This window comes from Mauremys reevesii, linkage group 11 (assembly GCF_016161935.1).
Source record: "Mauremys reevesii isolate NIE-2019 linkage group 11, ASM1616193v1, whole genome shotgun sequence".
Lineage (NCBI taxonomy): Eukaryota > Metazoa > Chordata > Testudines > Geoemydidae > Mauremys > Mauremys reevesii.
This window is the reverse complement of record NC_052633.1, coordinates 49641142-49668141: the sequence shown is the minus strand read 5'-3', so window position 1 is coordinate 49668141 and position 27000 is coordinate 49641142. Positions and strand designations below refer to the sequence as shown.

Genomic DNA, 27000 nt, shown 5'->3' with positions numbered 1-27000 from the left:
TAAAAATAGAATTTTTTTCTCCACCAATCCAGACTGTAGTCTTGGAAAGCACTGTATATTAGTCTATTAGGTTTAGAGTACAATAAAAACATTTATCTTTGCCTGTCCAAATGTAGAAAGACAAAAATCAATTTCTCTGGAGCCAGTTGTCATTTAATGTTCTCACTTTAGCAATATGGTGCAATCTGTGTCACCGATAAAGTTAGATTTTGTGTTGTTTGTTCCAGGAGTGCAAAATGCACTTATCTCTTAGATTGCTTTCTACTGCAGTTTTCACAGGAAAGAGCCACTATGTCCCTTCTGTCTTTGAGACAGCTAGTGTATACTAAAGATGGTCAATCAAGGTTTGTTCTTTGTCATTTTGCTGCTTTTCTAGCAATGTAATTAACTTATTTTATCAGAAAGATGCAGAAGAATTAAATAAGAGACTAGACACAATCCACACTAGACTGTCTTCTTGCTACATCCTAAATTTCCTCCCTTGCTTTAAATACAAATAGGATCCAACATTTGTTCCTAATTGAACCTATGTATAATTGATTATTTCATCAAAGGTTGACCATGATTCAGCCATCATTTGAATAAAGAACTGCATTTGGTATTTTTCAAAAATGAAATTGAAAAGGAATGTACAACAAATAATTGAATGTAATAGAAACATGTGGACGACTCTTTACATGTTAATGCTCTTTCTCCACGAGCAGTCTGCTAATACTCCATCTTCCCTTCCTCTCATACAGACCACAGGCAGTGCAGTGAACTCAATGGAAATTTTGCCATTGTCTTTAGTGGGGCCAGGATTTTACCATCTGGTTCTTCAGTGGAAATTACAGCTCTCTCTTAACATCCTACTTGGACAGGTAATAGTGCCTAAAAGCCATAAATGGAAATGATATAGGTATCTGCTGAAAACTGTGTCCTAGAGGGAGGAAGAGACAATATCTGCAAGACACGGCCAATATTCTACATGCTCTAAACTCAGATGGGGCTGACGTAAAATGACTGCATGATCAGAGAGCTATAACCAGCTCCAGAAGGCCTCCCCTGTCTCCCCTGGTGCCCTGCAGAGAGTGCGTGCAGCAGGTGATCTGACCATACTGTATATTGTAGGAGCTCTCTCTGTCAAAACATAAAGGTATTTGTGGGTACAGAATGAATGGGACGAGTGCTTGTGTGTTCAGAGTGCTCTCATGGTTGTCTGGAATGAGCAGCTTACTGACATTTATTGGCATCTTTCCTCTTCGCTGCCTTAAGGCATTTCCATAAAATCCTAAGTGCTCTGCTATTCTTGTAGGATAAGCATTGTGCTCTTGCAGGCACACTGCAGCTTTCAGTGCAAATCTCGTTTTGTATATTCTGCAGCTGATCCCTGTACAGAGCTCTTATTGTTAGAGTGCTGAATTATTTACTATTCTTATTGTAGTGCAGGAGCTGTAGTCAAGGACCAGAACCTCACTGTGCTAGGTGCTGGATAAAGCCCCAAAAGACTGCCCCTGCCCCAAAGAGCTTACAATCTAAGGAAACACCATGAGATGACAGGTGGATACAGGCAAACAGATGGGGAAGTAGAAGAAAACAATGTTGGTCAGCATGAAAGGCAGTGGTCCACATCAAGGATAAGAGATAATGTCTGCTGATCCAAAGGCACAATTTTTGTCCTTCTAGTTTATTAACTCTGCTTTTTGTTCCAAGGGTTTAGTGCTCTGAGTCTCTTCACTGTGAGCCTGATTGCACATGGACTGCAGTGAAGTGGCTCCTGACTTACAGGTGTGAGAAGGTCAGAATTAGACACAATTAGTTTTTTAAAAATACTTTTGACCAAATTCTGCTTTCAGATGCACCAGTGTAAATCTTGAGCAATTCTGTCTCCACTGGAGTTCCGCCAGATTTACACTGGTGTCAGAGAAGAAAATTTGGCCCTTTGTCTAGTTACATAAGCCAACCAGCTGCTTTGACTTTCCTGGGACATTTCTTTTCCTATACAATCCCTTTAGATTTTCCTCTAGCTCTTTTTATGACACTTTCACCTCTTGCCCTTTTTTCTCCCCAACACACTAAAGTGACCCTTCTTCCATCTGCTAATTACACTGAACCATCCTTTTCCTTTCATTAGGCTTGTTTCCTGTTTTGATATATTAGATCTGACACACTTCGCTCCATATACTGAGTCCGGAGGTCAGGAGTCCATTTCCCTTCCCTATTTCTTGTGTATCTGCTTCAGTCGAGCATACTAAACTAAAAATATCAGCCGGTGGGAGAATATTGCTTTCAGCCAAGGAAGCATTCACTATGATTTCCATGTCACTGTCTGAAACTCCCTGATGATTTTCATCATTCAAAACTGACCAGACCATTTTCTTTTAATTCTCTTCCTCAGGGAATACCCAGCAGCATGGAGCCCTGTGATTTAACTGCTCTAGCAGGCAGCCTTGGAGTTGGGATTTCCCAGTGCTATCTCCAAAGGGCTGATTCTGGAACATCTCTCTAGTCTGGGCCTGATTCACCACTGTGTTACTCCAGTTTGATACAGGTTTAACACTGTTTAAATCCATGGAGTTACAATGGCATAAAACTGCAGTAACACAATGGGGAATCTGGCCCTGAGTGTCAGTTTCAGAAACCATCTGAGGACATCAAAGCAGCACATTCAGGGAGAGCTCACTGAATGTGATCTGAGTATCATTCAGCATGAAAAGCAGGCAGTGACTTTTCTGGGCAGCATGGTCTTGTGTTTAAAGCATGGGACTGGGAGTCAGTCAACCTGCGTTCTGGTCCCAGTTGTAACAATGACTCCTGAGTGAACTTAGGCAAGCTTTACTCTGTCTGTTTCAGGATGGGATCCCTGAATGAGCTGTAGTTGCATGGGAGCTTGCATTCATAACTTTGCTAGACACTAAAAATCGTGTTCTTAATAAAAGACACAGGATTTATGGCTTATTATAACAATCTGTAACCCACTAACCCCGCTTCTTGTCCTATGACTCCATGGATGTTGACGGGCCACTTCCCCTTGAGTGGTCCCTTAGAATATGTGCTAACTACTTATGCTAAAGTATCTGTTTGATCTTGTATTTAGCTGTGATGCTCTAAGTACATTTCCCAGACCCAAAGAAGAGCTCAAAAGCTTGTCTCTCTCACCAACAGAAGTTGGTCCAATAAAGGATATTACTTCACCCACCTTGTCTCTCTAATATCCTGGGACTGATACAAGTACAACACCACTGCATATGAGTAAAGTGGGAGACATTTTGAATATCTATCTGTTATTTTGAGGGTTCTATTAACTTTCCTAGTCACAAATGCCTTAGCAGTCCTCCTAAAGATAGTCCTCATCAGAGAAGACAGGCCATGTCATTCATAGTGGCAATGAATAGTCATTGAGCCAGAGAGAGAGACAATGACTCTGTAGGGGACTCACTTAGGATATGGGAGACTCAAGTTCATGATCCAGACTATTTAATTATTTGTACACAAAAGAATAGCTTTAGCAGGAGAGAGTGAGAAAGACCTATACTACCATATTCCATAGCCCAGTGGCTTAGGTCCTTCTCTTGCAGTCAGAAAGACCAAAGTTCTCAGATCCCTTTTGCACATGAGGCAGAGAGGGAAACTGAACACATGTTTACTGCATCTCAGATAAGTGCTCTAACCAGCTGGCTAAAAGTTATAAGGGAGACCACACCACACATCTGAGTCCCACAAATCTTTTTTGGGGGGACGGGGCTGAAACTATTTAGTGAATTTGTGTCAAATTCACAAATAGTTTTGGGTCAACTGAAACTGCATTTTTTTGGTGAATAAATTTATCTGAAAATTGTTGCCCAAATGGACGAGTCCTGTGTTCCTTTATTTTCTTGAATGGTAAAAACCACCCTGTGCCAGGTTTATGTGGGTAGTTCTTGCCAGTAAACTTTAAAAGAATCTTTAAAAAAGATATTCACAGAAAATAATGAATGAGTAGAACCCAAACCATCAATGATAATTGTTTGGGGTTGATACCAGACAGACTCAGGCAATGAGTTGGAAGAGCACCAGGCGTCTGTGTTAAAGAAAAACATTGGAGAATGAAAAATATGAGTTCACAAAATGCAAACATTAATGCAGTGCTAAGCATTAGATTTTAAATGCACAAAAATCAGGAGTTTCAAGTTATGGTTCCCACAATGACCATAACAGCCACAATTATATATAACTTTTATGCCTTTATAGATGTGTAAAGTGGCAGAGTTATGGTGCCCATAACAACTATAACTCTTCCTTACCTGACTTTTTTGTGAATTTCAAATCTCCTCCAAGGGCCCAGTCTTGTATCTCTATTGGCAAAACTTCCATTGAATTAAAAGACCATTAACTTCAGTGGGAGACTTTCCCACATAAGCATTACAGAATTGGGCTATGCAGTGGTGCTTTAGCACAATTGTTTGCATTTAGTTACCTTTTTGACTATTACACTTAACTTTGATATGGCCCATGTTATATTTGCCTTCTTATCAGCATAGACAGCAACAAGACTGGTTAGTTTGCAGATGCAATATGCTGAGTGATTCTGCTGTTGTTCACTCTTTAGATTTATTTTAACATTTGAATAATTAATACAGGTTGGTAGTTTACCAGAATTAACCTTCTAGAGATTCAGTTTTAGTCAAGAAGAGACAGTGGCCTTTCTATGAATAATAAAAAGCAGCCTTCACTAAAACTTCAGTTAAGATCATTAAAATTGATCTTTCACTCTGATACTGATCAACAGTAAACTTGATTTTAGAACCTTGGAAGACATCATGAGAAACAGATGGGGACTAAATGCCTATTACAGATAAAAGACAGCAGATTTTTTTCTCTTTAGCACAAAAATCTGTAATATTATGATATTCTTTATTAATCTTTTGCTAGGTCTTGGAAGAAGCCCATGCATAACTATAAAATTTTCAGGATATTTGAGCGAGTAATACTATGCTTCGATCTGATCTAGCTGCCTTTTTATGAAATTCAGCAATCTCTTGACATCTGTGGGAGTTACCTGCTTATTGATGGCTCTCTAAATACATTTAGGATTATTTTTGTAACAATGTCAAGAGTCTATTTTTTTTTAAATAGCTGAAGAGAGATTAAGTAGAATTTGGGAAATATTTCCCATGGGACCAGATTAGCCATAGATCCAGTAAGTAACTGTCTTAAATGTACAAACTTTTGTCAATGCCAGGAGGATAAAAGTGGGCTTTGTGTACATCCAGATACCACCTTATCTCATAAATACTGGTAACAATTAAATACAAATATGGGAGAAAATGAAGCAGGGAATCACACCGGATCAGGTCCTTTGGGGCTATTTTGGCATGTCCAATCATCTAGAACTTTGATGTGAAAAGTCATTCAAAACCAGTGAGGGGGGAAAATTTGCATTGGGCTTATTTCCAAAATAGAGCAAACGGTCAAAGTAGGAGCATGAATTATGTCTTTGAAGTGATTTGCCCATGGCTATTTTTTTTTCCTAGTGATTTCATGAGAGTAGAGTAACGTTGGCCCCAAAACAAAACTACTGATCAGAACATAACTGAACTCCAGTTAAACCTTTGATCCCAGCCCAAACTTTCCCACTGCTCGCTGCTATCTCTACTATCAACTGAACCAAAGCAGCAGATCTGAACCATCCCAGGGAATTCTGGATCTGGATCTGAACTTTGTGGCTTAGGGCCCATCTTTAAATAAAATCTTCTCTGTGAGTGCAGTAAATGACTGTGCTCTGTTATGTTTCATGGCCTAAAAACAGAATTTAAATTAAAAAGAAAAAAAATATTTTGCTGGAGGGTTGCAATGTAACACTACTTTATTTCTTAGAATTCAGAGTAATAACACACATGAACCCCAACAGAGGGAGACAAAGCTGGCTGCTCCCTAAAACAAACAGCACAACTTGCCTCGCTTTACTGTAGTCTGTCTGCAAACTGACACTGATCACATGCTTTTTCTTAGAAAGCCCCCTGCCTGCAAGCAGGACCATGAAAACCCCTCTGAATTTAAAGTAATAGATCACAGATGTAACAGTTTTCAAATATACCATACTCTATAGAGGAGAAGAGAATTTGTAGTGAAATAAAAATTGTTTTGAAACTGTCTAAATTCACATCTATCTACAGCACTAATAAATCTATGATTTTACATGCTCTCACTATAGACATGTAAATGTAAAATAAGTAAGTAGGAGGTAGCCCTACTGTCATCTTGAGAAGTCTACCTAGAGCAGTAGTTTAGAGTTACAGGCAGACACACCAATAGCAGAAGGAGTTTTCCAGATCTTTTTCTTTCTTTTTTTGGGGGGGGGGGGGGGAGGAAGGGGATGTTTATTCACCTATATAATGGTTATTCTTGTCCTAATCAGATGTAGTGGACTGTAGTTTGCCTCTGAAGCCCACACATTCCAAAATGCTTGCTGGTCCCTATATGTCTGCTTGCAGCTCAGATCTTCTGGTCCTGATGGACATTTCCTGTTGCATTTATCATTAAAGCGTTGATCTAGCAAATCTTTGAGGTGCACGGCGGCACAAAGCTGTTGCACTCCAGTAAGTGGAGGCAATAAGTGGGCACAAAGAAATGAAAGTGGTAGAAATAGTCTCCTCCATGCTAAGAAGTAATAAATCTCAAGTCCCTTCCATGCCCACTCTTAAGTGTGCAGGATTAAAAAAGGGAAGTGGAATGGACAGACAACGGGCATGTCGGAGACGTGGCTTTAAACATGACTCTATTCTAATGAGGTGCTTTGCTATGTGCTCTTCTCATAGGTCTTACTTCTGCCACTTGTCGGAGTAACTTGCTTGCAATGCAGTAGTGCTGTCATTAATGCAGAATCAGGTTCCTTTGTGCTCCCTGTTCCTCCCATCACTTCCTGTCTAACGTTGCTTATATGCAAAGTGCTCCCCACCTACATTGTGAAGAATCAAGCTCTAAAATGGCATCCAATAGGGATTACCTGGCTACTCAGTTCATATCAATGGGGACATTAAAATATTTGCAGGTATCTGCAGAATACTGTTTTAAATTTTCTCTGAGCTTATATGCTGCAAGTAAATGTTTTTATAGTCTGCTAAGGCAGTGCTAAAAGTCATGGCAATTTCCTTCAAAGCGCTTTAATAACATAACTGCTTAGCAAACCTTCCTCATCATTCATATAAAGACATGGTGCTATAGAGTTAGGATGTCATAAAAATCCACAGTAATCAATAAAGCACGGGAAAAAGACTATCAGTCTCCTTTTTGTTTAATAATTCTTGATGTCTGACTTCTAAATCCTATGGACCCTAAAGATTTAAAATGTAATTAGCTCCCCTTTGAGCCATGTTGATTTGAAGATCATGATTTTCAATCATTCTGTTGACAGATGTCAAATGCAATGTAGAAGAACTTCCATAACTTTGTATGACAGACTGACAAATTGTCAGGAATATAAACAGAAGTTTTACTAGGACTCACAAGTGCAAAGCTAGTGGGAAAACTTTTCAGTATGAAAGAGTCATTTCACTGCCTGAATATGAGCTTTATGAAAAAAAAAAGTTAGTTGCTCTAAATATCAATGGATGTGTATGCCATGAAACAGTCCATACATTTATAAATGCACGTACAGAATATTATTATAAACATGTTTATTAAACTAATTGTTTTGATGCCAGTGAATTCCAGGAGGTGTTAGAGTACAAATCCAACAAAAGAACAAACCCTCAAACAGTTATTTATACAGGATATTTACCAGCATTGGCATTAGGGAGACAGTGTAGCCTAGTGCATAGGGCTCCAAACAGGGACTCAGGAGCCCTGGGTTCAATTTCTAGCTCTGCTAATAGTCTGACTGATCTTGTGCAATTCACTTCACCTTTCTGTGCCCCCGTTTCCCCATCAGTAAAAGGAGTATAGTGATACTGACCTCTCTTGTAAAGTGCTTTGAGATCTAAAGATGAAAAGCACTTTATAAGAGCTAGGTATTATTATTAGAACTTGAAATAGAGTATTCTAATGGTGCTCTAGGACCAAATTCTCCCCCACCCTCACCCTTTGCACAAAAACACATGGAAGTCGAGAAATCGAACCACTTTCCATGTGTTTCTAGCACTAGAAAAGCTGGTTTCTTCCCTCCCTGGTCCCTTTTAGGGTGAGTTGGCAGATGGGTGGAATGGGCAAAGGGGCTGGGCTGGTTTTCTAATTGCATGGAGATCAAAAATTCGGGGGGAGCCCTGGCCTGCAGATCTTGTGACATCCATGCAGATGGTCTGCCTCTGTGTTGCTTCTCCTCTCCAGACAGTATGCTGATTCAGTACCAAGACCATAGGCGGCAGGTTTGTATAATTTTTGGTGGGGCCCAAAATGGTGGTGCCCCCCCGCTCCCGCCCTGTAAGCCGATATAAAATGAAGCTACAACGCGTCAGCACCACAAGATTACAAGGGTCAATTAAAAGTGGAAAGTCAGAAGCAGCACTTGCCTACTTCAATGTACAGTATTATATTTTGTTGCACCTGTTGTGATGAAGTGGGAATGTTCTTAATATTTTCTCTGAATACTGTGTGGGTGCCTCAGTTTCCCCTGCAAGATGCCAACTGAAGGTGTTGGGGACAAAGAGATCAGGTGGCCTCCTTGTCCAGAAGAGACACAGAGGCCAGAGGAGGGAGTGTCAGTTTGGAGCTGGCTGGGGAAATGGGGAGAGACCCAGAACTTGGTTCTGGGCTCCCCACCCCGCAAGATGGACCTGACAGAGGGGTTCTGTTTTCTGTACCAACAAGCTCTGTTTAAACTGTGTTCCCGTCATCTAATAAACCTTCTGTTTTACAGTCTGGCTGAGAGTCACATCTGACTGCGGAGTTGGGGTGCAGGGACCTCTGGCTGCCCCAGGACCCCACCTGGGCAGACTCACTGTGGAAAGTGCATGGTGTGGAAGGGCTGAATGCTCTGAGGTCAGACCCAGGAAGGTGTAAGCTTCTTGCCCTGGAGACAGTCTGCTCAGAGAGGAGGCTCCCCCAGAGTCCTGACTGGCTTTGAAGGAGTGGTTCCAGAGCATCCCAGCATCCCCTTCCACCCCATGCACTTCCCAGAAGTCCGCACAGGCACTAACACTCCCTCCTCTGGCCTTTGTCAAGAAGGCTAACAGCATTTTGGGCTGTATAAGTAGGGGCATTGCCAGCAGATCGAGGGACATGATCATTCTCCTCTATTCAACATTGGTGAGGCCTCATCTAGAGTATTACGTGCAGTTTTGGGCCCCACATTGCAAGAAGGATGTGGAAAAATTGGAAAATCCAGTGGAGGGCAACAAAAATGATTAGGGGGCTGGAGCACATGACTTCTGAGGAGAGGCTGAGGGAACTGGGATGGTTTAGTCTGCAGAAGAGAAGAATGAGGAGGATTTGATAGCTGCTTTCAACTACCTGATAGGGGGTTACAAAGAGGATGGATCTAGACTGTTCTCAGTGGTAGCAGAGGACAGAACAAGGAGTAATGGTCTCAAGTTGCAGTGGGGGAGGTTTAGGTTGGATATTAAGAAAAACTTTTTCACTAGGAGGGTGGTGAAACACTGGAATGGGTTACCTAGGGAGGTGGTGGAATCTCCTTCCTTAGAGGTTTTTAAGGCCCGGCTTGACAAAGCCCTGGCTGGGATGATTTAGTTGGGTTTGATCCTGCTTTGAGCATGAGGTTGGACTAGATGACCTCCTGAGGCCCCTTCCAACCCTGATATTCTATGATACTCTAAACTGACCACCAAATTTAAGTTGCGTGTTTTTCCCGTCAGGTGAGGACTCTGGGGCAGGGCTGGGGATAAGGAACTTGGGGTGCAGACAGGCTGCCCCAGGGCTAGGGCTAAAGAGGACTCCCCTCCACCCTCCCTGGCAGCAGCAAGCTCCAGGGGAGGGACCCCTCCTCTCCCCCGCAGTTCACTGCACATGCTCCTAGGTCCCTCTCAGGTCCAGAAAGCCCACTCGCCTCCCCTATGGTGGGTACCGAGGGGGGAGGTTGCCATCATGTGTGGCCTCCCCTGCTGCCACCCCTCACCATAGCCTCACTGGGGATGGGGCTGCCCCTTGCCCAGCCTGGTGCAGGAGTGGGGACTGCAGGGTGGTAGCTGGGGAGGGGCACACTATCACAAAATTCACCTAAGCCCCAGCTGCACAGGTCTAGGAAGCTCCCCTCCCCAGTGGTGTAGCCAGGTTCTAACATCAGGGGGAGCGAACATGTAAAAAAAGATGCCAGCCAACATATCCAATTACTAATCAGGTAGTTCTATAACAGGCTATAACAGGCTGCCCTGGACCCCATCACCCCCTGAAGCACAAGGTAGGGGTAGGCACCACCATGTTGTGCAACAAACACTTGACAAAATTACTGGACTTAGTGATGGACAATGTGGGCAGGTGGGTATTATGTCATTCAATCATTCAACCCATAAAATTGCACACATTTTGCCTCAGTGAAATTAAATATGCAGAGAATTACTGGGCCTGTGATGATGACCAGGGCTTGCTCACCTGTGGCTCCCCCTCCCTGTGCTGTGGAGGCACAGCCAGGCAGGTCTGCATCTGCAGGTAGGCACCCTGCCTCATGCGCAGTTCCCGTGGGCCCTGATAGCCACTAGACTGGGAGCCTCCCGGCCAATGGAATGGGCTGGGCTGGGGGGTGGAAGGCAAAGGGGGAGATTGTAGGGAGCTTTGGAGGAGGGGAGGCAGTGGGGGAGGGGAGTGGGCTGGCACAAAGGGGAGGGCTCTCTGGAGAGGAGTGACAGGGGCACAGGGGTCATTGGGAGTCTCTCGAGGGGGCAGAGGGTTGTGTGGGTCTCTGTGGGGCAGGGGGCTGTGATGGACGGAGCCAGCTGCAACCTGGGTCTGCTCTGTGGGGGTGTTGCTATAGTCCCCTCAGGAAGCTCCCCCCATCATGTGTATTTTATACCAGCCCCGGGGTGCCCATTGCTGCTCCTTTCCCCGCCCCCGGCTCCATCTGTCTGTCCCCACAACCCCCCAACTGTGTCTGTTTGTCCCCACCAATGCCCCCCCCGGCTGTGTCTTTGTGTCTGTCTGTCCCCACCCCCGCTCTGTGTGTCTGTCCCACAACCCCCTGGCTGTGTCCTTGTGTCTCTGTCCCACAACCCCCAGCTCTGTCTGTCTGGCTGCCCCCACCACCCCCAGCTGGGTGTGTCTGTGCCACAACCCCCTGGCTGTGTCTGGCTGTCCCCACCCCCGCTGTGTGTGTCTGTCCCACAACCCCCTGGCTGTGTCTGGCTGTCCCCACCCCCGCTCTGTGTGTCTGTCCCACAACCCCCTGGCTGTGTCCTTGTGTCTGTCTGTCCCCACCACCCCCTGCTGTGTGTGTCTGTCCCATAACCCCCTGGCTGTGTCTGGCTGTCCCCACCCCCGCTGTGTGTGTCTGTCCCACAACCCCCCAGCTGTGTCGGGCTGGCTGCCCCCACCACCCCCGGCTCTGTCTGTCCCCCCCCGTGTCTGTCTGTCTGTCTGTCCCACAACCCCCTGGCTGTGTCTGTTTGTCCCCACCAAACCCCCCTCCCCGGCTGTGTCTCTGGCTCAGGCTGCCCCCACAGCTCACCGGCTGAGTCTGTCCGATAGGGACAGACCCTGCTGCTGCTCTGCTCAGGGCTCAGACGCTGCCGGTGGCTCGCTCCCCCTCCCTGCTGTGGAGGCGTGGCCAGGCAGCTCCGGCACCGCCCCCGGCAGCTCCCATTGGCTGGGGTTCCCGGCCAATGGCTGTGAGCCCTGTCGCTGCTGGAGCCTCTCCCGGGAGCTGCCGCTGCCGTGAGAGCGCTCGGCATTGAGACGCAGGGAGCCGGGGACCCCCCAAAGCACAGGGCCTGGGGCCCAGACATTGGTGGAGCTGGGCCCAGCTCCAGGATTATTGGTGGGGCCTGGGCTCCACGGGCCCATAGAACTCGCCGCCTATGACCAAGACTGCTATTTGTTCCCTCAGTACCTGAGTGTGCACTACCTCCTGCTAGATAGAAGCTATGGATCAGAAATTCAGTACTTGTGCAGTACTCAGGGGTTTTAGGACTCATTCTATGATGCTGTTTGTGGGGGCATATATCAAAAAATGCTGTTCTCCCAGTTCTGCCTCAGCCCCCACCTGAGAGATCGACCCCAAATCCTATGGAACTATGAATTTTTCACATTTCTGCTAGAAGTTTGGGGTATTTTCTGGACCTCCTCAGCATCCCTCTCCCCCTGTACGAATGCTCAAGGCACATTGGGTTCCCTTCCAGACATGGGACAAAGAAGTCTATGTGGCCTTTAAGTGGTAAATTTGACTTGGTGCACCTTTGGATTCTACTTTAATCTTTAAAAGGAGAAAAGAAAAGCATTTTGGACATATTTAGCATGCATTTCACAGTACTATATCCAGTAAACAATTTTTGCCACTAATGTACATACTATATAGTATATATTAATTGCAGGATGATTTGCCCTATAATATATCACATACAAAAACTCCATTAAAAGAATGTATTTAGGTGGCAAAGTCAGGCACCTGAAAATCAGCAAACACCAGATTTATAATTGCCCATGGAACCTTAATTCTGTCTCCTCATGTGTCCATCCTGTGTACTGAACAAGGCAGGGTGGCTGCCGTCATCTTGGCCAACAGACTGCAGATTGAAACGGGGACCTCCATAGCTAACAGTCTGAGTATTTACGGCTTAAGTTAAAGAAATAGGCTCTGTAGCTGAGACCTGCAACAGACTTGCACCTTCTGTAGATCAGGCACAGATGGGGAAGTGTAACACCTGCAGACCAGTGGGTTACTTGTGCATCAAAGTTGTCTTGTCCTCACACTGGAAAATAGAAGTCTTGCTAATGGGTAGAGGAAGCAGTGATGAGGAGGTTTGTTTGTTTATTTGTTTATTTTTTTGGTCCCCAGTTAGGCTGTGATCCAGCAAGGACTTTAATAGAATTACTCGCATGCTTAAAATTAAACATGTGCTGATAAGTGCTTGGGGACTGCTGGATTGGGGACTTACTGAGGGTCTTTCTTTGAAGGCAGTGAACCAAGATAAAGATCCAGGTATTACATTCAAAGCACATCCTTTCCACAGAATGCAACAAAGGTCTATTTCCTAGCTACATGGTTTGTGCAGGCTATTCCATTGTTTACCCCTTCATGACCTTGCAACAATACTACATGGCCTCCTGACCACAAGGCTTGATTACAGTAATTTCCTCTTAGCAGGGTTTACAGAGGGCTTCACTTTTTCATTTACAGCTTGTTTAGAATAGAACAGTATGTTTGCTCACTGGTCCAAGCATATAACACCTCCCCTCGGCTGTTTATGTTGGCTGCTATAAAGTGGTATATTGACTTCATGTTGATACCATTGGCTTTTAAAGCCCTTAACTGCATAGGTCCTGGCTATAATTGAGACCTTAAGTATCATCCTGACAGGAATTTGTTCGTGTTCTGTCTCTCAACCCCTCCCCCCTGCCCCCAATCCCAACATTGCCATCTTAAGTCAAAAAGCAATTGCATTTGTATTCTCATGGGTGCTACTACATTGTGGAACTTTCTCAAGTCCACCCCCATCCCCCTTTTAAAAAAAAACAATTCTTTTTTTTTTTTTTACCTGAAGCTGTATTTTCCAATGACCATTGTTAGGCTTCCTGTTTGTTCTTCTATCTCTTTCCCACTTCTTTTTTAAATAGACATTCTAATTTGCATTGATCTTCCTGAATTAAGAAGGTGGATTTTAATGATGTTTTTATTGTACATTTAATTTGGTTTTGTGTGTTCCACAGAGCCCCAAGCACCTTTGAAATGCAATAGAAACAAAATTACTATAAAATATTAGACACACAAAATGCTCAGAATTTGTTTTAGATTAAGCTTTTTACAAAGCATCCATTGCTGCACTTATTTCCAAAGGTGAATATACTGTACTGTGTTTCTGAAATCCTGTTTAGATGAGCAAATGTCCTGAGTTCCAAAGTCCAACTTCAGAGTAGCAAACCATTCCGGAATAAAGTATTTATTGTAGTATTTTGGAAAAAATTCCACACACCACGCTGACAATTACCTTTTCAGCATGCTGCGAGGGAAATCAGGCACAAAATACCCATTAAAATAACAGAAGTTTTCTCATTCTGAATTCCCTGTGCACTCTGCTGAATATGTCCCAATTTGTGTTTAGTTGCACACATTCAATATAAAAGCATATTTGGAACCAGAGAAAGTAGTTAAATTGAGAACAGTAGCAATGACCTGGTTTTCGCATGTCCCTCACTATGTGGGATTTTTTAATATAAGAACGGCCATGCTGGATCAGACCAATGGTCCATCTAGCCCAGTATCCTGTCTTACAACAGTAGCCAGTGCCACATGCTCCAAAAAGAGTGAACAGAACAGGGCAATTTCAAGTGATCTATCCCCTGTCATTCAGTCTGAGAGGTTTAGGGTCCCTGACCATCCATTGATGGAGCTATCCTCCATGAACTTCTCTAATTCTTGTTTGAACCCCGTTATACTTTTGATCTTCACAACATGCCCTGGCAATGAGTTGACTGTGTGTTTTGTGAAGACATGCTTCCTTATGTTTGCTTTAAACTTGTAGCCTATTAATTTTATTGGGTGACCCCTAGTTCTTGTGTTATGTGATGGGGTAAATAACACTTTTTTCTCCACACTAGTCATGCTTTTCTAGACCTCTATCATCCCCCCCCGCCTTAGTTGTCTCATTTCCAAGCAAAAAAGTCCCAGTCTTATTAAGTTCTCCTCATATGGAAGCTGCTCCTTAACCCTAACAATCTTGTTGCCCTTCTCTGTATTTTTTCCAATTCTAATACATCTTTTTTGAGATGGGGTGTCGAGAACAGCACATGGTATTCAAGGTGTGGGCATACCGTGGAATTATATAGTGGCATTATGATATTTTCTGTCTTATTCTCTATCCTTTTCCTAATGGTTCCTAACATTCTGTTAGCTTTTTAACTGTTGTTGCACATTGCACAGACGTTTTCAGAGAACTATCCATGATGAGTCCAAGATCTTTCTTTAGTGGTATCAGCTAATTTAGATCCCATCATTTTGTAAGTATAGTTGGGATTGTTTTCAAATGTGCATTATTTTGCATTTATCAACATTGAATTTCATCTGCCATTTTCTTGCCAAGTCACCTACTTTTGTGAGATCCCTTTGTAACTCTTTGCAGTCTGGTTTTCAATAACTCAGACATAGGTTAGGGGTTTGTTATTGAAGTGGATGAGTGAGATTCTGTGGCCTGCATTGTGCAGGAGGTCAGACTAGATGATCATAATGGTCCCTTCTGACCTTAAAGTCTATGAGTCTATGATTTAACCATCTTGTAGCTTTATATCATCTGCAAACTTTCCCAACTCACAGCTTATCCCTTTTTCCAGATCCAGGATATGACCAGGAGAATTTAATCTCCTTGACACTATTTTAAATCTGACTAATAGAGAGCTCAGTTTGGTACATAAGAACCTGCTGATGATTGTGGTGTCCGTGCATGGCCACAGATTGTTTTATTTGTGTGTAATATGATCTGATAAAGCAATATGTTTCAAAAGGAGAACTTATTTTGCTGTCCTTAAATCTTGCATGTAGGGTGTTATGCGGGATTCCTATCTTGTAAGTTGGAGAGCTGCTTCTGCAGAGATACCACACCACTGTTCCTTATGGGATTGTTCTCTCAACATAAGGAAGATGTAACTCTATGAGAAACTATAGTACAATTTAGTTGATTATTTCTGTAGTTTTCAGAGTGAGTGCAGTCTACGGATGTACAACTATTCAACTATGTATATTGTAAAGCAATTATAAATGAAGAGAATTCATTTAATACTTTAAGACATTCTAGAAAAATTGAAAGAGGAAGCAACCAAAGCAATTTCCTGACCTGCTTCTTGCTGGAAAATTATTGTGAGTCTGAGTACTTTGAAAGTTCTAGCATTATTTTTGTATTGGAGTTGGAGCACGAGATAACCTATTTGGATCTGCTCTTCCTAAAAATAATACTTTTTTTTGCAATTATCACTTTTCTTTTGATAATTTCACCTAGCTCTTTTACAGGGCTTTGTTTCAGTACATCACACAGTGCTTTATAAAGGAGGTAAGTATATCATTGTCCCGATTTTACAAATGGCAACACTAAGATGCAGAGAAACAGTGACTTGCCGAAGGTAAGCCAGCAGCAGAACTTGGAACAGAACCTAGGTTTTCTGGGCTAGTGCTCTGTTCACTAGGCCACATCCTGAAGCAGTACAAGTGGTTAAAATTTTAAGACTCACAACCCCTCTGTGAGATGTGATAGCATTACAGAGGCTGTACTTCAGTGCACTGTACCACTGCACTTAGTAAAGCTAACACAGATAGCTAGTATGACATATGTTTTTTTAATTTAGAATATTGACACAAATTCAATGTTAGGGTGCTGATGGAGGTTTCTTTGACTAAAGAATATATAAGAATTTAAAGAATGCTATACTTACTATGTCTTTATCCATTGACTGCTCTATGTACTCAAATTATACACATTAAAACGTAATATGCCTGCCTGTGTTTTCTACTGTTTTGCAATAGTCTTATTTTTACCTTTAATGCTAGGATCACAGCACTATGGCAGCACATGGAATTCTTTGAGTAGATGATAGATACACACTTTTGGGGACACACCCATGTACTCCACACCTAACCTGGAACCCTATGGAAAGCTCTGGCTGTTGGGGAACTGCATAATGTTCCATGAAAGGTAAAGTGTATTTTGAAGGCTATCTAAATTCTTCTACACACACAGGATCCAATACAAACAGTAAAGAAATATGGATGGGAAGTAGAGGGTGGCTCTCTATTTACAATCTACTTAAAGAACTCAGGTACAGGTGAGTAACTTTTCTTCTTTCAAGTGCTGTCAATGCAGATCCCTCACACTTTTGAGATGCACTAGCAGGAACAAAATCCTAAGGTGTTGGGGGTAAGAAGGAGTCGTCATTGAATGGTGCATGTGGACATTTTTAACTTCTGAGGTCAGATGGAGAAGATAATCCTGCACAAAGGGGTGACCTGAGCTCCAGGCAGCAGCTGTTTTTATTTCCACAATGGGAACATGCCAAATGTATCCGGAATCTAGTCAAATGTTCTCTGGGGCTTTCAGGGACTGGGATAAGCACTAGCTCATAGCATGTTTCCATACAGGACGTAACCCATTTTGACAAGTGTTGGGATGATCTAGCCTATCATCATGAAATCTGATTCTGTCATCCTAAATCACAACTAATCTGGGGAATTTATAGCATATTTGTGTTTTATTAAAGTAGCAGCTCCTTATGGGCCGCCTTAGCCTCTGGCATGTCTGACCTGGCAGTGAATGTGGGTTAGGGATGATAATGGGTTAACCGGTGGTGTGATTTGGATGGAATCTGTGATTACTTTAGGGATACAATGGGGATGAGGATGCAGTTCCATTTTGTCCTTGAGCATGTAAGGAGGATTAGCCACTAAAGGCAGGAGCCTGATGATTCTCCTGGGGTTGGCTGCCTCATGGTCTCTTGGGCAGAGGGGTGTCAACTTGCTCCTGCTGAATAAGTCATGCCTATGGCACAACTATCTCAGAGGCACTGTGCTACATGGGGGAGAACCCGCAGGATTTTCAGATGTAACCATTTTAGCACCAAGCACCTTAACCCCACCCCAGAACTACCCCTTTGACCAATTTACTCCTTTACCGCATCTCAGCACAGAGCCCTTGAGCTCATATGGCAGCCAACCCCATTCTTTTAGCCTGCCCTACTGTCCAGTTGTCTGTACAAGCTTTTGAAATTCTGGCTGTAGCATACAATGGGTAGCCTTGGTACATATTCATTATTCATCACTAATAGGTTATTAGTATCTCTTATCTCACCAACAGATAGTTTGTGCCGGTGATTTGAAAGTAGATTGTTCTCTGGGCTCGCTGGGTAAATACCAAGCAGATATGAATTTAATTAAAGTAGAGTTTTTTCTTCTTCCTTTTCTGTGAAGAGGGCACTGGAGAAAATATGTTCTAATAAACAATATTATTCGCTTCTCTTTTTAAAGGTTAAATACTTGTAAAATGATCTTGCAGAATATGGAAGATATTAAGAATTCAAGCCCAAACCCCCACCCATTTGAAATCTCTAAAATTTCTGGGCTGTGATGAAACCTCATTCTTAATAGCAGAAACTTACAAGCATGTGAGTGGCAAGCTTCTCGTCAATGACATTTGTACAGATTATGGTGAAAGGAACTGCAATTATATGACTTGGAGACATTTTAATGTTTATAGAGGTTTAAATAGCTGTAGAGGTCTGTACGCATGCCGGACAATAGCAATCAACAGGATGGTGATAACACCTAAGCTCTGTCTGCACTAGTGTTTCCACTGTTGTTACCAATGGTGGCATTGTAGTGGGTGTTGAATTACATGTCCAACTTTTGCTAGAGAAAAAGGGGAATCCTGAGAAGATGGGTGGGGTGGGATGGAGGGAGATATAAGAACAACTTGGAGGGAAGGCATGGATATTTTATGAGAGAAGAGTCCTGACGGGAGGAAAGTATAGAAAGATCATGGGGATTCTTGAGTAGCAGGGTGGGAGAAGCAAGAGAGTTGTTTTGAGAGGAAGGGGGGTTGTACAGACAAGGGAGGTGTTCAGAGGGCAGTGCAGGAAAATAAGCAAGTGCATGGGGTTGGTTCCTGAGGGGATGGAAGGGTGTTAATGAGACACTAGATGGGCAGCACTTTGAGTTACTACAGAGGATTCTTTCCCAGGTGTCTAGATGGTGGGTCTTGCCCACATGTTCAGGATCTAAGTGATCACCATATTTGGGATCGGGAAGGAATTTCTCCCTGGGTTAGATTGGCAGAGACTCTGTGGGGGTTTCACCTTCCTTTGCAGATCGGGGCATGGGTCACTTGCAGGTTTAAACTGTGTAAGTGGTGGATTCTCTGTAACTTGAAGTCTTTAAACCATGATTTGAGAACTTCAGTAACTCAGCCAGAGGTAATGGGTCTATTACAGGAGTGGGTCAGTGAGGTTCTGTGGCCTGCAATGTGCAGGAGGTCAGATTAGATTATCATGATGGTCCCTTCTGACCTTGAAGTCTATGAGTCAACACAAGGTGGGATCCTGAGGTGTGATGTATATAACTATGTCCCTGTAAGGAGAAGTGTGAATCTGTGTTTTGTGTACTCCATCTGTACCCGTAAGGAGTCTTCCTGACTATTGATTCTCTGTTGTGGGGAGGGGTCACTTTGAGGCATATCAAGGGGGCTGCTACTGGTTTGGAGGCACACATCCTTACTATCTCACTCACACCCACATCCACACACTCTCAGAGCATGCTCTTTGTCTCATGCAGACTTAACATTTGTTCTTCCTTGGTTTTATTCTTCTAAAATAAAAGCCGATTGGACTGAAAGTTTGGGTTTGATCTTTGTGTATGGAAAATATAACGAGGATATTGGAGTGTGGGAGGCTAAGGGGAAGAGGGGAGCTGGTGAAAGAGGGAAGGGGGAGAGGTAGGACAGCAGCTTTTAAACTGCACAAAACCTGCAGCCCTCGCCACCAACTCCACTACCCCCAGTGCCTGCTGCCTCTTCAGTTACACCAGCTCAGCCCTTCCCCATTCTCACACTGGGTGCTACCTTTGCTCATCCTCACAAGCTAATTTGCCAGCTGGTCTCTAATTGGAAAATCCACCCCTGCATTTTTTTGGAATTCCTCACCTTTCCGTCTTTCATCAAATAAAGAGTTGATCTGCATATTACAGGCTTTGTTTACCTCTGTAATCAACAGTGGACAGGCTGCTGTAGAAACAGCCCTTTAAAAGATAGTTTAATTGAATATTAATTGGGGATGTGTGTCCTCTGATGTGTTAAGGATTTCTTTTTGAATCAGGCGGTATTCCTTTTATATCTTCCTGACTCCCTATGGAAAAATCACAGGCTGCAAAATCATGACTCAATCTTTATTCACCAAAACTGTATGGTCTGAACTGGTGGCCTTGGGGTACCCTCTTCCATGCAGAGAGCAAAGGGCCAGTCCTGCAAGAAAACCTTTCTTGATGGGTGTGGCTCTTACATATATACATAAGGCCCTTTGTCATGGGGTTCTATTGTCTTTAAAATTTCCCAGGAATTTATCAGTGTTAATAAAAAAAAATGTAAAGTGTGAAAATCAAATAAAAAAAGAAAAGAAAACAAAGAACCAGTGGGGTGAAGAGTGTCTGCTATTTATTGGAGGCAGTGGATGTGGATGTGGTTAGAGGAGCCTTCTAATCCCTACAGGCCTAATGCTGCAGCGATGGTCTCTGTTGCCAGGACCTACCCGCCTCATTTCACTCCCCTTATTCTGTAGATCTTTTCAACCCCAAGAACTTTAAAAAAAAAAAATCAGTGGGAAAACAAGTTTGTTACGAAAGAAAAGGGCATCTTAAAATTGTCTTGATAAAAGATCTCTAGCTCCCTCTACTTACATTGCTCTTATCGCACTGAAAAAGATCTTAGTGAATGTTGTATCTGTTGCATTCTGCTTAGAACAGATTATAATGGAGGTGGCATAGAGAAGGCAGAACCAAAAGTAAATACAAAGACTGTATTTTAAAAAAGGCAGAAAACTTTGACTCATGCATACATTTTTACAAGATTGGGTCCTAGTACTGCAGTCAAGTTTTACATAAACTTGAAATCTATGGGAATATTGCTGGATTTCAGCGAGATGCATTAAACTGAAGATATAGCAAATTCAGGACTTTGCTACTGCTATATTCTCCTAATAGATTACTAATTGGGGATTTCAGGGTTTGGTGGTTACAAAATGACTATATTTAAAAGCATTTGTATAGTGGTACAATAAGATGGCAGATGAAAATGAAGGATTACTGTAATTAAAATGTTAGAAAATGGTGAGCCTTTCAAGATATTCTAAAATCACCCAAACTCTCTGGGATTCAGAGACAATTTTTGTTGCATTTATAAGCATTTCTCTAATTTATTGAAAATAAATCACCATTTAATTTTGGAAATGTCAGAAAAAAGCTGAAAAACCTTTATTGATCTGATACTGCACATTTACCTGAAACACAGTGGATCAATTTCATTACCTGTAAGCAACTGATTGACATTTTGAGTGTCATATGGGAGCTCCACAGATACAAATCTCATCCAATTAAAATATATTGAAAAGACCAATTTTATGCAGTTCTATCCTGTTTTATATTGTGTGGAATACTTGCATTTAGGATAATAAAGGAAATGGAAACAACTGACAGCAGTTGTATTTTATGTCAGTGTCCACATCTTGCCTTGCTAATTAGCTTAAGTCTGACTTGAGGAAAGCAGTCTTCACTAGGTGAGAGAAGTTATTCATTCTCCTTGCCTGCCTAATTCTCATTCTTTCCTGAAAAGAAATTGTCAATCATGCTTAATTGCATTAAATTATGTGATGGATTGGAACAGAACTACTGGTTGCTTCAGGCTAAAATGGGTGCCTAGTTTACTTTCATGGGTCTCAAATTGGGATTTAAACTATGCTCTGGAAGCAATTTATATGATGTCAAAGTGGTGTCAGTCTTCAGGGCAATTGAGCTGTTCAGAAAATGGAGACACTTTTTCCCCTAAAAGAAGTTTTTTTCGTTGAAACATGAAATTCAACTTTAGAAACAGTTCTATAGAGCAGCCTTTTTATTTGCCAGGTTTCTAAACTGTGGTTTATATTTTAGCTTTTCTGGAGATCTGGAATTCTCTCTGAGGCTGATGACTTTCTAATTATTAATAGTGCTGAATAGAAATTTTGGGTAAAATTTTGCTCAGTTTTTGTATCCAACCTCAACCTTCTGTAAACCTATTCCTCACCTCTGGCACACATACCTCTTCACTTCCAAATTTCAACTGGAAGTGCCACAAAAACACACACAAAGCCAGTGAGAAATACCATTCCAAAAAGCTGACACCAAGAAATATCACATGTATTTCCTTAGCAATTTCTAATCTTATTTCTAGCTATCTGACTTAGTCTTTTCTAATGCACAGTTGCTATAGTAACTGAGTCTAACAATCCAACCTCGGCACAGGCCATGAGCAGGACTAGAACCTGGGGCCTACCGTACCAAAACCCACAAGCTTTTACCATGGTAACAATAAGAACAGCTCCCTTAGTGGGAAGAAGTAGGAACCTCTTATCCTTTGTGAAACAGCCACTAAAGGGAACCATGATTATACCAACATGCCAATTTCAAGATTTTACATGCACTTCAGATAAGCAGCCAAGCTTTTGGATCCTTAGCTGAACAAAGCTGTCATAAATATAAAGGGAAGGGGAACAACCTTTATGTATGCAGGGCATAAATCCCTCTTGGCCAAAGGTACAGAATCACTTACCTGTAAGGGGTTAATCAATTCAATTAACCTAGTTGGCACCTGACCAGAAGGACCAATGGGGAAAGAAGATATTTTCAAATTATGGGGAGGGGGAAGGTTTTGTTTGTCCTCACCTAGTTGGTTCCTTCTTGGAACAAAGAGAGAGACCAAGCAGGTAACCCAGCTCCTAAAAAGATGCTGAACTCCTACATCTAAAAATTATAGAAATTGTAAGTAATAGCAAGGAAATGCATTAGATTATCTTTGTTTTAGCTTGTGAATTTTCCCTATGCTAAGAGGGAGATTTATTCCTGTTTTTGTAACTTTGAAGTTGAGCCTAGAGGGGAATCTTCTGTGTTTTAAATATTTTTATTTACCCTGTAAAGTTATCTTCCATCCTGATTTTGCAGGTGTGATTTTTACTTTTTTTTAAAAATAAAATTCTTCTTTTAAGAGCCTGATTGATTTTTCAGGGTCCTAAAAACCAGGGATTTGGTCTGTGCTCACTTTAACCTATCAGTTGGTATATGATTCTCAAGCCCCCCCAGGAAAGGAGGTGAAGGGACTGGGGGGTATTTTGGGGGAGATAGGGCTCCAAGTGGCCCCTCCCTGAATGTTTGTTTAAATCACTTGGTGGTGGTAGCAATACCATCCAAGGGCAAGGAAAGTAATTTGTGACTTGGGGAAGTTTTTAACATAAGCTGGTGGAATATAAGCTTAGGGGGTCTTTCATGCGGGTCCCCACATCTGTACCCCAGAGTTCAGAGTGGGGAGGGAACCCTGACAAAAGCCTATCAGTCTTCTGACGTCTGTTCATCACAAGTGTTTTAAGTGGTCTGAGGTAAGGCACCTGTTTCTACAAAAGTGAAAAACAATGTGCAATATCCTTTGTTGTCTAAAGCACTCTCCATTTACTGACTGAGGGTTAGATCCACAAAGGGATTTAGGGGCCTGCCAGCCACTGGAGGCACCTAAATCCAAAATGTAGATCCTCAAAACCCCTGCTCAGCTACACCTATCTAAACCTGTAGGTGCCTAAATTCCCTGGGTGCATGTATTTCTGCTGCCTGTAGAGTCCCCATGGTACCTACGTTTCTGCTGGTGGGTATGAACAAAGCTGCCTAAATTCTGATAGCACTGAGCTGCACAGCTCCTGAGTCCCCTCAAACTAGGTATTGAATTAGCTATCCCACCTGTGGGGCCTAATCCATTAGGTGGCCTCTAAGCATGTCTTCCAGTTGGGCCCTACACAAAACACAGCCCCAGCAAGGTGGTTCAAGTCCTCATTCTGCCTGAGAGGAGCAGCGGTTTAATGCCAAGTCACCTACATCCTGGAAGAGTGCCTTAACCACGGGACTATTGGATCTTCTGGGGGTGTGGTTCACTAAAGCTCTCCTGCTGAATGAAGCTGTTCCAATTTCTATAAAATGCGTTAGAGCAGGGACTTTGGTCTCCCACATCCCAGCTGAGCGCCATAACCACTGGGTTATAGCATCAATCTCTCTGGCACAATGAACATTTATTTAGACGAAGTGGAATATTTTCCAGGTGAGAGCTACCCACTTCAGAATACCCTGCCACCCAGTGGTTGTGGCACTTCTGTGGGATGTGGGAGAGCCAGGTTCAATTTCCTGCACTGAATCAGGCACATGGTGATTTGAACCCAGATTTCCCACATCCCGTGTGAGTGATCTAACTATGGAGAACTGCTCGACACTCAGCTTGCTGGCTTTTGTGAATCCCATTCTTAGGCACCTAACTCTTCCCATTTGTTTTATGGGGAGCTGGAGACCTAACTCAGGGCTGAGGATTTCACTGGGTGACAGGTAGCCTAAAGTTAGGCACTGCAACACTAGATCCACCTGTTTGTGGTTCTCCTCTGAAAGATTACCTAATCCACTGCATCGTAGCGTAATAAAATCAAACTAATCTATAGCCTGTAATCTATATTACTTCAACTCACCCATAATCTCTCATCTTGTATAAATCACACTATTTTATACTGCTTTGGTGAGAAAATAATGTATGTCAATTATTCTGTTTACTGTTAATAGAAAGTCAGAAACTGAAGATCTGAGCGTATTCATCGTCATTTGTGCAAAAGTGTGTATTGTAATATATCAGGGAATGATATAGACAAAATGAGTGTGATGCATGAGAAAGCATTGCAATAAAACTTAGTTTTGAGGTGATCTCGTGACTTAGTTCAGACCCTAGTTTACTGGGGCTGCCTGACGTTCACCTTATCAAGACAAGTAATTATCAAGAAAAGTTTACAGCATAAAGAAGAAAGTCATGAGAATTTATTGATGCCACTAGATAGTGGGAACTCAAAGCTAGTAATGCATGGACAATAATAGAAAAAGTTAAGAAAAAAAGAACAGTTCTGATGTAAAGACTTCTGTAATGAGGCTAGAGGAATCTCATACTCTACAGATTCTCTTTGTAGATATTATTGTTTCCAAAATAAAAAATAATTCCCACAACTTCTAGTCCCTTTGAAGGTGAATGCATCTTTCATACAGTAAGTTGATGCATTTTTTACTCTGTAGTCATCCAGACTGAACTATGATACCTACAGTTGCACAAACTTCCCATATTCATCTTAAGTTTTTTCATTAACTTCAAAGCTTAGTCTTGATCATTTAACAGTGTAATGTACTTCTTCCAGCCAAAACATCTCCAGGCACTTTCTAATGCTTTACCCTAGTCTGTGCTGCCAAGTTTCTGTTCCAGAAAGCACAGGGGCAACTACTGCCCCCCTATTTTCAAGCACAGGGGTATAAAATTGTCTCCCTCTGGACCCTTTCACCCCAACTTTGTTCCTGCGGCAGCAGCAGCTGAGCATTCCCCTGGATCTCCCCTATGGGGTTCCCTAATAGCAGAGGAGCAGAGATAAGAGCTCCTTCCTCCATTTGAAAGGCAAAGGCAGCATCAGACTCAGGCAGCAGAGAGAACCAGAAGGAAAAGTCCAGCTTCCCACCATCTCACTCTTAAAGGAATAGGAGGAAGGGTCCCTTCCCACCTGCCCTTTATTAGAAGACAGATGGCTTGGTGTTAACAGAGCACAGGGGACACACATGGACACAAACTTGTCGCAGAGCAGAGGGCTGAACTAGATGACCTCTTGAGGTCCCTTGTAGCCCTACATTTCTACGATTCTATGAAAGTTGGAGGGCAACAGTTCTGGGAGGGAAAGTGGAGGACACCGGGTTTAGGGTGACATAGCAGAACACAGAACGGTAAAGAGAGAGACAGAGCACTGCGGGGATGTTAGCAGGGACACAGAGCTCTCTAAACATGCACACACACAGACACCTGTTGTTATGGTAATAACATGTTGCTCCGGGAGGGCTCTCAGGAGGGGGGAAGTGAACTCTTCTGTGGAACCAGCTCCTTCTCTCCCTCAGCTTTTGGAACAAAAATGACTCCACCAAACCCTTCAACATATTTTGTGGATGCAATTCAGTGGGTTCTTCCCCACCTTAACCCCCTTCACATATCACTACCACTCCATGGGTATTGAAGGGAGGGACTGAATAAGCAGGCCCAGGATTTGGTCCTAAGGCAATGTGCCTCTGCTGGAGAACAATTCCTACAGAGGGATATTTTAGATTCCCAATGGAGAAGAGTCCAGCATGTTCAGTCATGCCATCCCAGCTTAGCTGATGAGCATACACACCACTACCTTCTCCTGGCTGGAATATGAACTGTGTAACTGATAGCTAATGCTGCACTAGCTCATGTAGCCGAGCCATTTTTTTTTGAAGAGATTGTGAGTTGTGTTCATATCATATGTGCACAAATAAACTGATAACCATGATTTCTAGGAAGTTTTCTAGGAAGACAGTTATAATGGCAGGCTGCTTATGTTTTACAGAAGATTACATATGTACATACACTGCTTCATATAAAACATAAAACTAAATTAAACTGAAGTCACTACTCTTTTTAATTTGGAATAATCATTTGCATTTTGTTTTCAGATACAACTATTGGCTAAGTCAATCAGGATTGATTGAACTAGCCACTGAAGAATTAATCACGATTTATCATGTACAACAAAAGAAACCAGATGTATCACATCTCTGTTTGAGTCACCCCAATTACTTTCCAATATCACTAGCTCAGTGGTGCAAAGTGAAGGGCTGGTTCAAGAGAAACTGGAACTGGACATTCTGCAGCATGTGGACACATAGTCAGACGTAAAAAAATAATAAAAAAAAAATCTATTCCTCTCCCCCACCCCCATATGCATCCACACACATTCATCTCTTATTCACTTCAGTAACCATAACAACTATGCAAGCTGAGAGTAAAATTTGGCCCATAGACTTACCCATGTGCAGTGAGAAAACAACATGTTAGAACAGTTCAGTAAGAAGTCTATTGTGATGTCACCTAGCAGCATGAATTTTAAATTCTCATCTTATCTTGTCACTTTGCTCACACAATTATTCAGGAATGCTAGGCAGTTAATAGGCTCAGAGGAAATAAGCTGAGATGTTTGTTGTAGCTTGTTCTTTAATCAACAAAAACAATATGAAGAAACCACTTGAATACATTTGGGTTCCAAATAACCGTGTTTCGTTAATATACACAAACATGCAAGGCTTACATACATTTGACATGGACACAG

The 27000-nt window shown here is 42.5% G+C and overlaps 1 long non-coding RNA gene across 3 annotated transcripts in view; it reads right to left on the bottom strand.

The window, feature by feature from the left end:
* Positions 1 to 26737, bottom strand: part of LOC120375211 — an 84649-nt gene extending 57912 nt beyond the window's left edge. For all 3 annotated transcript variants that reach the window (XR_005586514.1, XR_005586513.1, XR_005586512.1), the window contains exons 1-2: positions 26701 to 26737; positions 13596 to 13779 (exon numbers count right to left, since the gene is read on the bottom strand). This is a non-coding gene — a long non-coding RNA (uncharacterized LOC120375211). The remainder of the gene's footprint in view (positions 1 to 13595; positions 13780 to 26700) is intronic.
* Positions 26738 to 27000: the final 263 nt, after the last annotated feature.